Genomic DNA, 14454 nt, shown 5'->3' with positions numbered 1-14454 from the left:
TATTTTACAAAAATAAAAATATTGGTCTGCTGTGGATTAGCGAAAAAGAAACCCTAGTCCTTCCTGCCAGACAGTGAGAGAAGCCCTGGTCTTCAGAATGTCTGTGTGGGTGAAGTAAGGACAGGGAGGGCCCTCCTCTCCGTAGGACCTGGTGGGTTCTCAGGAAAACAAGTTGATTTAATGAGTGGAAAAATCTAGGCTGATTCAGCCTGGCCAAGAAATATTTCTATTTTATCTTATCTGTATTAAATGAAGAGTCTATTGTTTAATGCACCCTTTTAGAGGAACATTAGTGAGGAACACCTCTTTCTCCAGTTGGCCAGGAAGCCAGATTTGGGTATTAGATAGAGGCAAGGGGTCATCACTGGAGCTGATAAGGCTGAGTCTTTAGTACAATTTCAGTGGCCCAGTTTTCAATACGCTCAAAAGATGCACAATTGTGCACTTATAAGCTAACTTTTTTCTATCTTACAATTTCTTCTGCTCATTCAAAGGAAAGCAATGAGAGCATATTACTTTGCAGGCACATAAAGACTGAAACCCAAATAGAAAGCTACAAGAAAGCCCCCGATCGAATTCTAATAACTGACCCCTCGGGGACGAGGATGAGGGGGATCGGGAGGGGGCGGCCAGGAGTCCCTGTGAGGCCTTTCCTGGGTTATCTGGCTTTGAAAGGATCATGTTCAAACCCTGCAAAGATAAAAAGCAGCCTCCACAGGCTGTGAGCCGGACCGTTAAACATTTCCATATGACAAAGTCCTCTCCCGGGGTCTGACCTGCCCGGAGCGCCCAGTCTGCAGATCTGAGGCCCAGGCCTTTCCCTCCCTGCTCCTCCGGGAAGAGTCTGGCAAAGGAGCTTTGAAAAGGACTTTAAAATGCTTTCTGTAGGGGGAAAAGTCTCAATGCAAAAGGAACCAGATACATAACAATGTTCAAACAGACTCTTCTTTAAATGAATTTCTAGAATTAAAAACAACCTGAGAATGATAGTAAATCCTGTGAAATAAAGTTCATTTCTGTTGGTGTCTGCTCACTCCTTTGATATATTTATCAGATATTGTTAATTTATAATGTTTCTATTTATTCGATCAATGTAAAATAGCAACAGCCTCATCATAAGCCCTGAAAGCCTTCTTTCCACAGACTTGAGAATCCGTAAGGAATCCAGGAAAATAACTAGGTTTTATTTTCTACCTTTTCCATAAATTAATTTTTTTCTTGATCTTTTTACTCATTTTTAATATGTACCTAAAGCTAAGCATGGAATAAAATTATATATTGTGTGTATATATATATATATATATACATGTATATATCTATATAGATGTATAGTGTAATTATATCATTTCTACCCAGTAGCTCACACATTGTACAATAATTGTCTGCTGATTATAAAGGATACAGTCTTGAAGTAATAGCAAACCTCTTTAAAAAAAATTTTAAAAACCCAAAGAAAATAGATTGTCCAAAAAAAATTTATATAGTTGGAGTTTGTATGCTTTTCTTTTTAAATGTTACTAACATGAGCTATTTTTCCAGAGTTATTAATTGTAATCTCATTCAATTAAGACTTTCCTAATGGTTTAGAGAAAAACATAATAATTCAATGTGACACTCAATTCTTAGCTTTAACATAAAACCTTTTTGGTTTGCTATTAGTATTTAAATTTAAGTAGCTTTGAGGAGTGAAGCAAGTGGGAAAATTATGGGTTTGATTACACACTGCTGAAGCTCTAATCTCAGAGGGAAATAAAGATTGCTTAAATTGAATGTGTTCAGCATTCATGAGAAAAGGAACACGTTTGTGAATCCCTTAGCTCAGCTACCACATAAGACAGGACGCAGCCAGCTGCCAATGTTGGGAGTAGCATTGCATCCATGTGGCATCCGTGGGGAGGAGCCAGGATGGACATTGAGGTCTCTAAGAAGGTACCTCCTCCAGCACAGCAGCTTCCGCTGTGGGCACAGGGCTGATCCCCCGGTGGGGAGCCAGGGGTTCTCTGTGCTTGGTTATCCCTCTGAATAACCTGCTTCAGGAAGGATTTCTGCTTCCAGAAACCTAAAACATCACCTTTTTCCTTTCACCCTTGGAAATTAATAAAACCCCATTTCTGTTTTCTCTAGGAGTGTCTTTGATGCCCAAGCTGACCTCTGATAGGGTGAAGCAGTTTGCATTACCCAAAGCACCTACATTTTCTATTTTAAGCCCAGGGGAACTATGGATTTGCAAAATAAAATTTTAAAAAACACACGCTGCTTCTTTTAGTTTAACTATGTCTCAGGCAATAAAGAGTTGCTAAAATGTGTATGTAGGAGCCAAAATGCTAATTAAGTTCATTGAAATTAACTTCATTTTTTAAAAAACTGAGTATTTGATATTTTTTAAGAACATAAATTCAGAAGGTCTAGAATTTTGTTTTTTTAACCAACTGGTCTAAATACAAAATTTGAATAGCTCTTTAGGGAACGGAATTTATTCTCTCCTAAAATTTCCCTTTGAAAATTAGATTTTAAAATGTATCAAACTAACTACATCTGAAGTTAATATTAAAGATTCTGGGAAAATAAATTCAATGCATTGTACTTTCTAACTCCTTGTAGCTATATATTAGAAGTTCCCATATTAACATTAAGGATTTAAGAGTAGAAATTAAATAATTTGTAGTTGTGTCAGAAGTTTATGACTGAATATTTCAGTGATCCAGATGCACCCTGTTCGTTCTCTGGCATTCTCCAGTTCTTCATTTCAGACGGTAGTAGAGGAGGAAACACACACAAACACATTTTAAGTAACAGTCTTTATAGATTATTAAAATGTTTGTTTCAACAATTTTATTATTAAAAGATATTAAACATTGCTCTGCCCATAAAACTCCCAATTCAACCTTTCTTTTATTGGCTCTTCATTACAGTGATTGCTGGCAATTATTTTGGGGGCGCCTCCCCTGCCACGTCTGCCACTTGCAGCCCTTGAGTTTGGGCTTCTCTTCCCGTGGGCCTCCTCAGGCCTCTGCCATCCATCTCTCCCTCCTCCCTCCCACCCGCCGCGCACTCAGGCAGCGCGTGGCAGGCCGGGGCAGGTCATATCTGCACTGAGTGAGGGTTCCATGGGCCGTGGGGGGTAAAACGTACAATCCTGGGAGCCTGGTATGGGAGGCACCTGTTGCAGCCGTGCAGAGCTGCCCTGCGTGTGCTCACCGCCCCATGCTCACCTGCGTGATGCTTGGGTGAGATGGTCAGAGAGAGAGTTCTGACAGCAAAGGACCACTGATGTTTGCTCATCAGATCAGACGTTTTATAGGACAGGCAAAAAATATGGTTGCCAGAGGCAGAGAATTGTTAGGCCAGCACACTGATGCCTCATGAAGAAAACTCTCGCCAGTCCAGTTACAGTTTTGAACCTTTTGCAGGTAATTATTCCTCTGTTGTCTGTCACTGTTTGTGAGTTTGTCTAAGGAAGTTAACTGTAAGTGTTCTAAGGCATGCGTTTGGTCTCCAGCGGTGCAGGCAAATGCCACGTCACAGGTCCTGGGAAGAGAAGAGGTGAAGACGACATCTCGGACAGCTGCAGCCCTCAGCTCTGGGAGCAGCGACCACCTAGACGCTCACAGTCACTGCGGGCTTACCGTGTGCGGGATCTTTGCAAGCACTCTAGAAAAAATATGTCAGTCCTATGGGGTGGATGCTACTGTCATCTCCATTTTACAGAAGAAAAGACGGAGGTTTCCACAGGACAGTGTGCTGTGCATCAGTGAGCAGGCCTGATGGGAACGAGCAGGGGTACGACTCCATCACCCATCCTCAGAGTCCCCTCTGCAGGAGTCTGTGTGCAGTCGAGGATGCTTTAGGTAGGGGCCGTCTCCTTCCATCAGGCGCCTTGGGGAGACTCTGGGCCTTCTTAGGGAGGGTCTTCCACAGAAGGGGGCTTTGTCCAGTCCCAGGAAGTGAGAAGGCACCATTGGAAATTCTCCTAAGCGATGCACCTTGTTTACTGAACTCTCTCTCGGAGATTCATCTAAAGGCATTTGTTATGCGCACAGGTTTTTGAAACTAGAGGAAAATGATAAGAACACGTGTTCTGCATCACAAAGCTGATTCATTCTGCAAGTCCTGGGTAAGTGGAAATGAAGCCTGTCTGGTGACAGGTGACAGCCAAGAACCTCCTGGGAGACAGGAGAAACATTCCTCTGCCTTTGCCATTGAATGCAGTGAAGAGCTGACTGCACACTGAGCAGGAACCCACTGCCTGGGGACCCTGGCTCACCTGCATTGCTGCATGAAGGGAGGTCGGTTCCAGAACTTCCCCTGACCCCATGTGGGGGCTGGAGTGGTGAGGGCCAGGTGCTACATGGACCTGGTTGGGGGTAGGGGAGGCCACTGCTGGAGGAGGTGGTGTCTAAGACTCAATCGAACGCGGAGAGTCCATTTCTAAGATGTTTTACCTGCAAAACCCAAAGGAATGTTGTAGTTGCATCAAGTCACTTAAAATGACCCACAGGACAAATTTCACCTTCTGCAACTCAGTTTTCTGAAAGCTTTGTTGAAGAATCAACGGACCTGTTTCCAGTCACTTCTTGTTGCCCTGCTGTGAGTGGACTGGATTTTTGCAGTCATCAGCATGAAGAGCAACTTCTAACCTCCCCATAGCCTCCTCCCAGAGCAACAAAGGAAATTAGATCAGCTTTTATTTTATTCCTTTCATTAAAAGTTTGCTTCCAACACCACCTTCCACGTAGTCACTTTACCTCCTGTCATTGGTGTGGTGCAGGATGAAACCTGTCCTGAGTGTTAAAGGGTCAACGCGTTCATTCATTTCATTCCTAAATGACATTTACTCACACGTTGTAAAACCAGGGGAGAAAGCAACTGTGTTGGCTTTATCTCCTCCTAAATTAAGATAGCGGTTTAAATTGAAAATGTAATTTAAATCCCTTCCGACCTGGGGACTGTTCTCTGGCCCCTCTGCAGAGCTTCACAGACAGCCTGGAAAACGGCTAGGTGCTGGAGGAGCAGCTCTTCAGTCAAAGGAGAATTCAGAGCAGATAGAGACAAATCATCCCATGACATAGGTTAAAAGAAACCTGTTACTATGACAACAGATAGGGTCAGATAACAGAATGAACAGCCACTTTTGATCTTCAAAAAATTCTTTTTCCTTTGCTCTCTCTCCTGTTATCTGGACCACTCCATCAAACACCTAGCAGATAACACAGTCGAAAACCCAATCGACCTTCAAGAAAATCCAGACAAGTTAGAAAGTGTATGGAAAGGTTACCATCACAGTGAAAGTGCTTCTGATGATATTTGCCTGTATACACAGAAACACACACACATCCATTTTTCACGAAAGCAGCAGGATAGGCTTCAAAGCGATATACAATAGTGCTTTAACACATGTACATAACAGTAATATTTTTATCACTGTGAATTGAAATAGTAAGAGGCATTCAAAGTTAAAAGCTTTAGATGCCAGGACTCATTGTCATCTATTTTGGATTAGTTAGCATAGCAACACTTCATATAAACTGGCAAGCAAAAAATGCATAAAATTATAGTGGAGAAGTAAGTTGAGCTCAGAGAGTTCTTGCTCACTCAGTAATACTCATAGACAAGTTGATTAAGATCACATATAAGTGAAAATAAACGGAAAACTTTAAAACCTTATGACCCTTTTTCATTCTGTTTAATCCTAGAGAAATTGAATTAAAATCCAATTGTACAGCATAGTTCCTCATAGAATCTGCATTCACACTGCATTACGTGCAGAATACTGTGACCGTTCTCTTCATGTTGCAGATGCTTCTGCAAAAGCAAGAGAAAAATATTCTGTTTCAGTTCATGTGAGTTAACATTTTTATTCTGATGGTCAACAAAGACGTTTTGCCATGAGGCCGTAAAGTCTTTTCCCAAAAATGAAGTAAATTCCAATATTGACTCTGTGCAATCTGTTCCTTGTATGTGGGATGCTCACGTCTGAATGGTTTGGCCGGATTGTAGGACAGAGATGTGTAGTAAGTGGGGGATTTGTTACTTAGTTTATTTAAGCTTCATGCTACACTCAGACACTAATTCATCGTGGCCTTGCAAATAGAGAGAGGTCCTTCCCTGATGACCACCTGCTTTTAACTTTCCACCGTGTTGTGCCATTCTGTACCGAAATTTTTATTCTATGGCTCATGCTACAGGTGATGTATTCACATTTTATTTTAAAAATAAGAATCCACTGTCAGTCATATCTTTGACTCAAAAGTTTTTACAAAGCACATGTCATTTTCCCATTGGCTTCTAAAATCAATTATTTTCAAAATGAAATAATTTTGGATGGAGGAAACGTGAAACTAAGACAACAGTGAAAGAGTGAATTGAAGGGGGCTTCAGTGATCATCATTTGCGTTCCCCAAGACCAAATGCACTGAAAATAATGGGACTCCTACATGTTTAGTTAAAAGTGGCAATAAATGTTTACATTGAACAGGAATGTGGAAAATGGCAATGTGTCATTTTTAAAGTGACCCAAAATTCAAAATGTTCATAATAATGAAAATATCACTATATTGCAATGTGTAGATGCTCAAAGTCTTTCCTTCCTTCCTTCCTTTTTCCTCCCTCCCTCCCTCCCTGCCTTCCTTCCTTCCTTCCTTCCTTCTTTGCTTCCTCCCTTCCTCCCCTTCCTTCCTTCCTCCCCTTCCTTTCCTTTCAGCTTACGTGGTAATCAGTATTTATACTTTCTGGTTCTAGGCACTAAATTGCATTAAGGAAATTATGTATGAAAATCATAGTCTTTTTAAGTTTTATTTTTAATTGACAAATAATAATTCTCTATTACTGGGGTGCAAAGTGATGTTTTGATACATGTGAAATGATCAAATAAGGCTATTACATCCATCACCTCAAATATTTTTCATTTCTTTGTGATGAGAACATTTAAAATCCTCTCTTTTTGCTACTTTGGAATACACAGCACATTATTATTAACCACAGTCACCATGCTGTGCCATAGACCATCAGAATTTATTCCTCCTGTCTAACTGAAACTTCGTATCCTTGGGCCAAGGTCTCTCCTTCCCCCATCTCCCCCACATCCCAACCCCACCAACCTTCTGCCTTCGGTAACTGCCATTCTACTCTTTATTTAAAGAAGTTTGACATTTTTAGATTCCACATGTAAGTGAGATCACACCGTAATTGTCTCTGTGCCTGGCTTATTTCCTTTTGCATAATTTCCTCTAGGATAATCCATGTTGTTGTGAATAACAGAGTTTCCCGCTTTTTAAAGGCTGAGTAGCATTTCATTGTGTATATGTACTCCATTTTTTGATCCATTTTTCCATTGATGGAGCCTTCAGTTGTGTCCATATCTTGGCTATTATGAGTAACACTGCAGTGAATGTGAGAGTGCAGACCGCTCTTCAACACACTGATTTCAATTCCTTTGGATAAATACCTAGAGGTGGAATCGCTGGATTGCATGGTGGTTCTATTTTTAGTTTTTTAAGGAAACTCCACACTGTTTTGCAAAATGACTATCCTAATTTATATTGTCACAACAGTGTGTAAGAGTCTTCTTTTCTCCACATTCTCACCAACACTTGTTATTGTTCATCTTTTTGCTAATAGCCAGTCCAACAGCCGTGAGGGGTACATTAATGTACATTTTCCTGATGATTGGTGATGCTGAGCATTTTTTTCATGTCCCTGTTGGCCATTTGCTTGTCTTCTTTTGAGAAATGTCTATTTAAGTCATTTGCCCACGTTTAAACAGGGTTATTGGTTTCCTTTTTATTGCTAGTTTGAGTTCCTTGTATATTTTAGATACTAGCCCCTTATTCAACATAGGATTTGCAAATATTTTATCCTAATCTGTGGGTTTTCTCTTCCCTCTGTTTGCTGATGACATAATTTTATATATAAAAAATCCTAATGATTCTACCAAAAAGCTGTTGGGACTAGATAAAGGAATTCAGTAAAATTTTAGGATACAAAATCAACTAACAAAAATCAGTAGTGTTTCTATACACTAACAATGAACTATCTGAAACAAATTCAAGAAAACCATTCCATTTACATCAAAAGATAAAATACTTAGTAGTAAATTTAACCAAGGAAGGAAAAGATCTGTACACTGAAAGCTATAAAACATTGATGGAAGAATCTAAGATGACACAAATACATGGAAAGATATGCTGTGTACATGGACTGGAAGAATTAATAGTGTTAAGATGTCTGTACTACCCAAAGCAATCTACAGATTCAATGCAATCCCTATCAAAATTCCAACGATATTCTTCACAGAAATAGAAAGAAAAAAATTGTAAAATGTGTAAAGGACCACCAAAGACCTCAAATAGCCAAAGCAATCCTGAGCAAAATGGACAGAGCTAGAGACATCATGTACTGAATTGCAAAATATATTACCAAACAACAGTGATCAAAACAGCATGGTACTGGTGTAAAACCAGACACATCATTCAATAGAATAAGACAGAGAGCCCAGAAATAAACCCACATATTTATGGTCAACTTACTTGCAACAAAGTTGCCAAGAACACACAAAGGAGAAAGGACAGTATTATCAGTAACTGATGTTGGGAAAATTGGATATTCACATGCAGAAGAATATAAATAATTCGTTCACTTCTTATACAAGAATCAAGTTGAAATGGATAAATGACTTAACCATAAGACCAGAAACTTTAAAACTACTTAAAGAAAACAGGAGAAAAGCCCCAGGACATTGGTCTGAGAAGTGATTTCTTAAATATGACCCGAAAAGCACAGGCAATAAAAGCAAAGATAGATCAATGGGATTGCATCTGATTAAAAAGCTTCTGCACAGTAAAGGAAACAAAAGTCTTACTATTAAAGGAACATTCTCCAAATAGTCTTCAGGACATGTTAGAATAGTGGTCAATACATAGAATATGTGTTGGGTCCTTATGAAGTAGATTTGATGGGATTTATTCTGTAGAAACAGCAGTGAACTGTTGGTCACCGGGCATTTGGGGGACGATGGGAGGCAATAAGGCTGCGGCAGAGGTGCAGTGAGCCTCAGCGAGACATTCACAGACTCCCCCTGGCTTGCCTCGATCCTCCCTTCCCTGGCTGACATTAGCACTGTGGTCATGGGGAACATTTCCCAGGGCTTCCTGCTTCAGACCCGAGCTCTCTTTGGGGCAGCCCATTTTCCTGTTTCCTCAGAGAAGCTCTTATATCCTGGCCCCTGTGCTGATCCAAGTCACTGACAGCTTGGGAGTTCCTGGGTGACCAAAGCCAGGATCTCCACTCTTCCTGCTGGCCTTGGTCCCCTGTGATGGCTCCATGTCAGATTCCCTGGGAGAAGCAGTTAGCCTGAAGTCGTCTGTACAGAGCAACTCCAGTTTCTCAAAACTGCAGCGAAACAAAAGGCAGTAGCCAGCCAGGGTTGCAGAATCATCTCCTGATTAAGGGTGGGGGGATTTAGAAAAAGACATGAGGAGAGCAGGTACCAGATGGGGGTGGCCGGGTGGGTGGTGAAAAGTTACATGACCCAGGAGGAGCACAGAGTCAGGAGGGATGCGTGGGATCCAGCCTCTTCCCACCTCACAAGGCACTGGCCTGCCCTGTCGTCCCCAGCGGAAGAGCCATCAGCTCATTTTAGGCCCCGTTACCAGCGTATCCTTCACTTACGCCCACCACAGCTGCAGCAACAGAATGGCACAAAGACATCTCAGCAGGAATGTTCCCGAAAGAACTGGAACTGGAGGACTGTGCTAATACACGTCCTGTGGTGTTGTGCAAGGCCACCCCAGTCAACAGACTGATTTTGACTCTGTCAAAGGCTTGGGAAGAGACATGGCTTGCAATCAATATTCATGTTCTATAAATGCCCCCACACCAATGTCTTTTCCTTCAGGAAATTTATACAATGTTGTGTTTTGGATAGGAGAAGATTTTGCCCAATATTCCATTTACAGGATGACTAGCAGGCTGTAGGAAACAGTCTTACACTTTTTAGGTATCTTCAGTTGTTACGTAGTCACGCATCTCTTAACAACAGGATTCTGTTCTGAGAAATGAATTGTTGGGCGATTTTGTCATTGTACAAACATCATATAGTGTCGTTATACAAACCTTGATAGTATTGCCTACTACACACCTACACTGGACGGTAGAACCCACTGCTCCTAGGCTACAAACGTGTACAGCATGTCACTGTACTGAGGGCTGGAGGTAATTGTAATGCAATGGTTAATATTTGTGTCTCTAAACATACCTGAACATAGAAAAGGTACAGTGAAAATACAGTATTAAAATCTCACGGGACCAGTGTCATATACGTGATCCATTGTTGACGGAAATGACATTGTGCAGTGCATAACTATATAAGAGAAGTCTTCCCACTATTCACATACCCACCATATAAAAGTCGTTAATACTTTGGCATTTTGAGAAAGACCTTCTATTTTAAAGAATTGTCCAATAGCACTTTGGGAGGCCGAGGTGAGAGGATTGCTTGAGGCCAGGAGTTTGAGACCAGCCTGGCCAACATGACAAAACCCCATCTCTACTAAAAATACAAAGATTAGCCAGGCATGGTGGAGCACGCCTGTAATCCCAGCTACGTGGGAGGCTGAGGCACGAGAATCGCTTGAACCCGGGAGGCAGAGGTTGCAGTGAGCTGAGATAACGCCACTGTACTTCAGCCTGGGTGACAGAGCGAGACTCTGTCTCAAAAAAATAGGAAAAAAAAAAAAGAATTGTCCAATAGATAGCTTCTTCCTCCCAAGTTTCCAGCAGCACCATTAGATGCAGCTCCCAAATCTTAAAAGGGTTCCAGGTCCTCCTTTGTGAATATTAAAAGAAAAAACAAAACAAAACAAACTTCAAAGTTATGAAGATGTAAAACTAAATAGGAATCACTCTCTAATAAAGCAAATGCAGGAATGTTCTTTCTAGGCAAAAAGTACGAGTTTCTGTTTTATTTTCGTCAGAACAGCATCTGAGAGATACTTTTTGGATTCGTATGGTATTTTGTAGGCAACACACACACACACACACACACACATATTTTTTCTCTACTGGGATGGGATGTGCTTGTCCATGAAGCAATGTTCACATTGTGGATGCCACTCAGGGGGTAATTCTGCTGAGCCAGGGTATTTTTTCCATGGAACAACATGGACCGTGTAGGGAGCAGCTGGAATCCCAGGTAGCCCTGCTCCAGCCCTTCTCATCTGCTGTGGGCTCTCAGCTCGCGTTGGGCCTCATCTGTACCCTCTGTAAGTGTACATAGCCTTATTGACCTTCCAAGAGGGCAAGTGCAAATCCAAGTTGTCTTAGAAAACCTGAGTATTCTTCCTGAGAGTCTTCGAAGCACAAATACAGAATTTAAATATTAATAATAATAAAGACATTTGTATTTATTCTCACTTTTTTCTTTTTTTCAGGTAACCTTAGTAAACAACTAGCGTACAATATCTAACACTGGAAACATTTCTAAATATATGCAGATAACATCGTATAATTAAAAGAAGAAAAAATAGAAGTGTACAACAACTTGACTAGATCAAATGAAAATGTTTTATGATGCTTTATGGCCAGCCTTACTTGCAGAGCTTTACTTCCTTCCAAAATATAATAGTACAAAATGCTTCATCAAATCAATGCTGCATCAAATCAATCACTAGCAAAGAAAAATGGTGCTAAGGCACCCTTAGGAGCAGAGAGGTGGGCAATGATGCCGCTGGGTGATGGAGTTCACACTCACAGTTCAAACCAGGGGTTGAAACTCGCCAGGAAAGCAGGGCTAGTGAAAGGAGCATGTGAAGTGTTCAGTATTACTTTTATTGGTTTTTATTTTTATTTTTTGAAACAGAGTCTCACTCTGTCGCCCAGGCTGGAGTACAGTGGCGCAATCTCGGCTCACTGCAAGCTCTGCCTCCTGGGTTTATGCCATTCTCCTGCCTCAGCCTCCCTCGTAGCTGGGACTACAGGCACCCGCCACCACGCACAGCTAATTTTTTGTATTTTTAGTAGAGACTGGGTTTCACCATGTTAGCCAGGATGGTCTCAATCTCCTGACCTCGTGATCCACCCACCTCGGCCTCCCAAAGTGCTGGAATTACAGGCGTGAGCCACCATGCCCAGCCTTCAGTATTATTTAATATTTATATTTAAAAGCAAATTAAGGGCCAGGCACAGTGGCTCACACCTGCAAACCCAGCACTTTTGGAGGCAGAAGCTGGTGATCACCTGAGGTCAGGAGTTCAAGACCAGCCTGGCCAACATGGCAAAACCCTATCTTTACTAAAAATACAAAAATTAACTGGGCATTGTGGCATGGGCTTGTAATCCCAGCTACTTGGGAAGCTGAGGCATGAGAATCACTTGAACTCAGGAGGCAGGAGGTTGCACTGAGCCAAATTCATGCCACTGCACTCCAGCCTGAGCAACAGAAAAAAAAAAAAAAAAAAAAAAAGCAATGAAGGACTGTTTAAAGGATGTTTGCATTCAGAGATTGGATTTGCTTTAATTATTTGGTTATTTGTTGTGCCTATATAGCATTTATTAGTCAAATGATAATACGGCTTTTAGTAGATTTCATTTCTTCTAAAGTATAGTTCTTTGAATTATTAAACAGCAACACTGTCCTTGAAGCATCCACGTTCCTTGATTTTCATCTCCAGCCTGGTCCTCGTCGGATTCACCTTCCTCTCTGGTTTGTGAAGCTGATTGCAGATTGCAAGGTCACAGTGCTCATCCTCATTGGAGCAGTGCTTCTGTTTATTACTTTTATTGAATTTTAGCTGAACACTCTCTTTGGACCTTGCTCACACATCAGCATTCTTTGCCTCAGCAGATAGAGAGCAGAACTAGCGGCCCACACTGAAGGGCACTGCTGGGGCCTCATGGTCCCCTGGCCAGCAGCAGGGGCATCCCAGACTGGCCCCTCAACAGCCCGTTGCCTCCCGCTCCTGTTCCACCCTCCATAAAGCACTTCTACTTCTGGACATCAGGGGGTCATTTCCAGTCTTGGAAAACATGGAAGGGAGACCTAAGGACAGAGATGGGAGAAGCTGAAATTCCCACAGCTGCAGGCTCTGCCTGGCCTCCCCAAAGCTGGCAGGAGTTAACTCAAAGGGAAACTCCTTGTTGACTCCACCTCTGTGTTTCCAATTCACATGATCCCCTATCACCAGGGGGATGCTCGCCGAGCCTCAACTTCCCTCCCCTGCAGGACATGCTGACTCCACTGTCCCAGGCCACGGGCAGCACAGCTTCCTGCATGCACCCACCTGAACCAGTCCCACTGCCAGAGCTGGGGAAGTGCCCAGCAGAGGTCTTCTGCTCAAGACCGTGGTCCGCAGGTAGATGCTTTGTGTACCCCAAGGTTGACAGCCCCTGGTTAGACCACATGCTTCATCCCAGTCCTGTCACACTAAGCACAGGCTCCAGACTCCCAGAAGACGGCCCTGCCTGCCTCCTTGGCAGAGTCCCCAGGGTTCAGTTTTCACAGGAGGAGGGAAGGAGGCATAGCTGATGGAATGAACCAATATGTAAAAGGATGAAGGAATGGCCCACGGATGACCCCAGGCTCTCAGGAACTAGCACTCCATGCCACCACCTGCCCCTGGGCTGGCTTTGACTCATGACCCTAACTCACTCATTTTTGACTCTGACCCTCCTCTCTGACTTTCAGGGCCTGTCCCTAAGCTGCTTACTGTAAAAGTCCACCGGCTCAAAATATGCCCAAAGAGGCCTGGCTGCCACCATCAACACCTCCCTCTACTGACTCTAGACCAGCCAGAGCTCCAAAGGGGAGCACAGAGCCCTGATTCCTTGGCACTGCGTCTTCACACGAATTCCTAAAATCCCAGGATTGATGTCTGTTGGTTTTCTCCAGTCTGTAGTGTGGAGCCCCCCGTTTCCTGGGTGTTCTAAAACCATAGCCAGAATGTTCCAGTTGGAAACGTAATATGGCCTTCACCACCAGCCTCCACCTGTCAACACTCAACAGGATACTTGGGGCTGCAGTGGAAATCTTCCCCAGATGGCCAGTGAACAGAATGTATCCAAGGTGTGTTTTCTAGGGAAAAAAAAGGCAGAAATTAAAGTACAATTGTTTCTTAGCCTCCATGGGGAACTGGCTCCAAGATCTGTCATGGATACCAAAATCTGCAAATGCTGAAATCCCTGATACAAAATGACATAGTATTAGCATACCACCTGTTCACATCTTCCCGGATACTTGAAGTCATCTCTAGATTACATATAAAACTTAACGCAATGCAAATGCTAGCTAGATAGTTGTTATACTGTATTGGGATTGTTTTGTTCGTATTACTTTTTACTGTATATAACTGCTTTTTATTGTTTTCTTTCTGAATATTTTTGAATCCAAGGATGCAGAACCTGTGGATATGAGGGCCAACTCTAATAGTTTTAAAATTTTACTGAAAATACCTCACAGTACCT

This window comes from Nomascus leucogenys, chromosome 6 (assembly GCF_006542625.1).
Source record: "Nomascus leucogenys isolate Asia chromosome 6, Asia_NLE_v1, whole genome shotgun sequence".
Lineage (NCBI taxonomy): Eukaryota > Metazoa > Chordata > Mammalia > Primates > Hylobatidae > Nomascus > Nomascus leucogenys.
The sequence above is the reverse complement of the archived record's forward strand: the minus strand, read 5'-3'. Positions refer to the sequence as shown.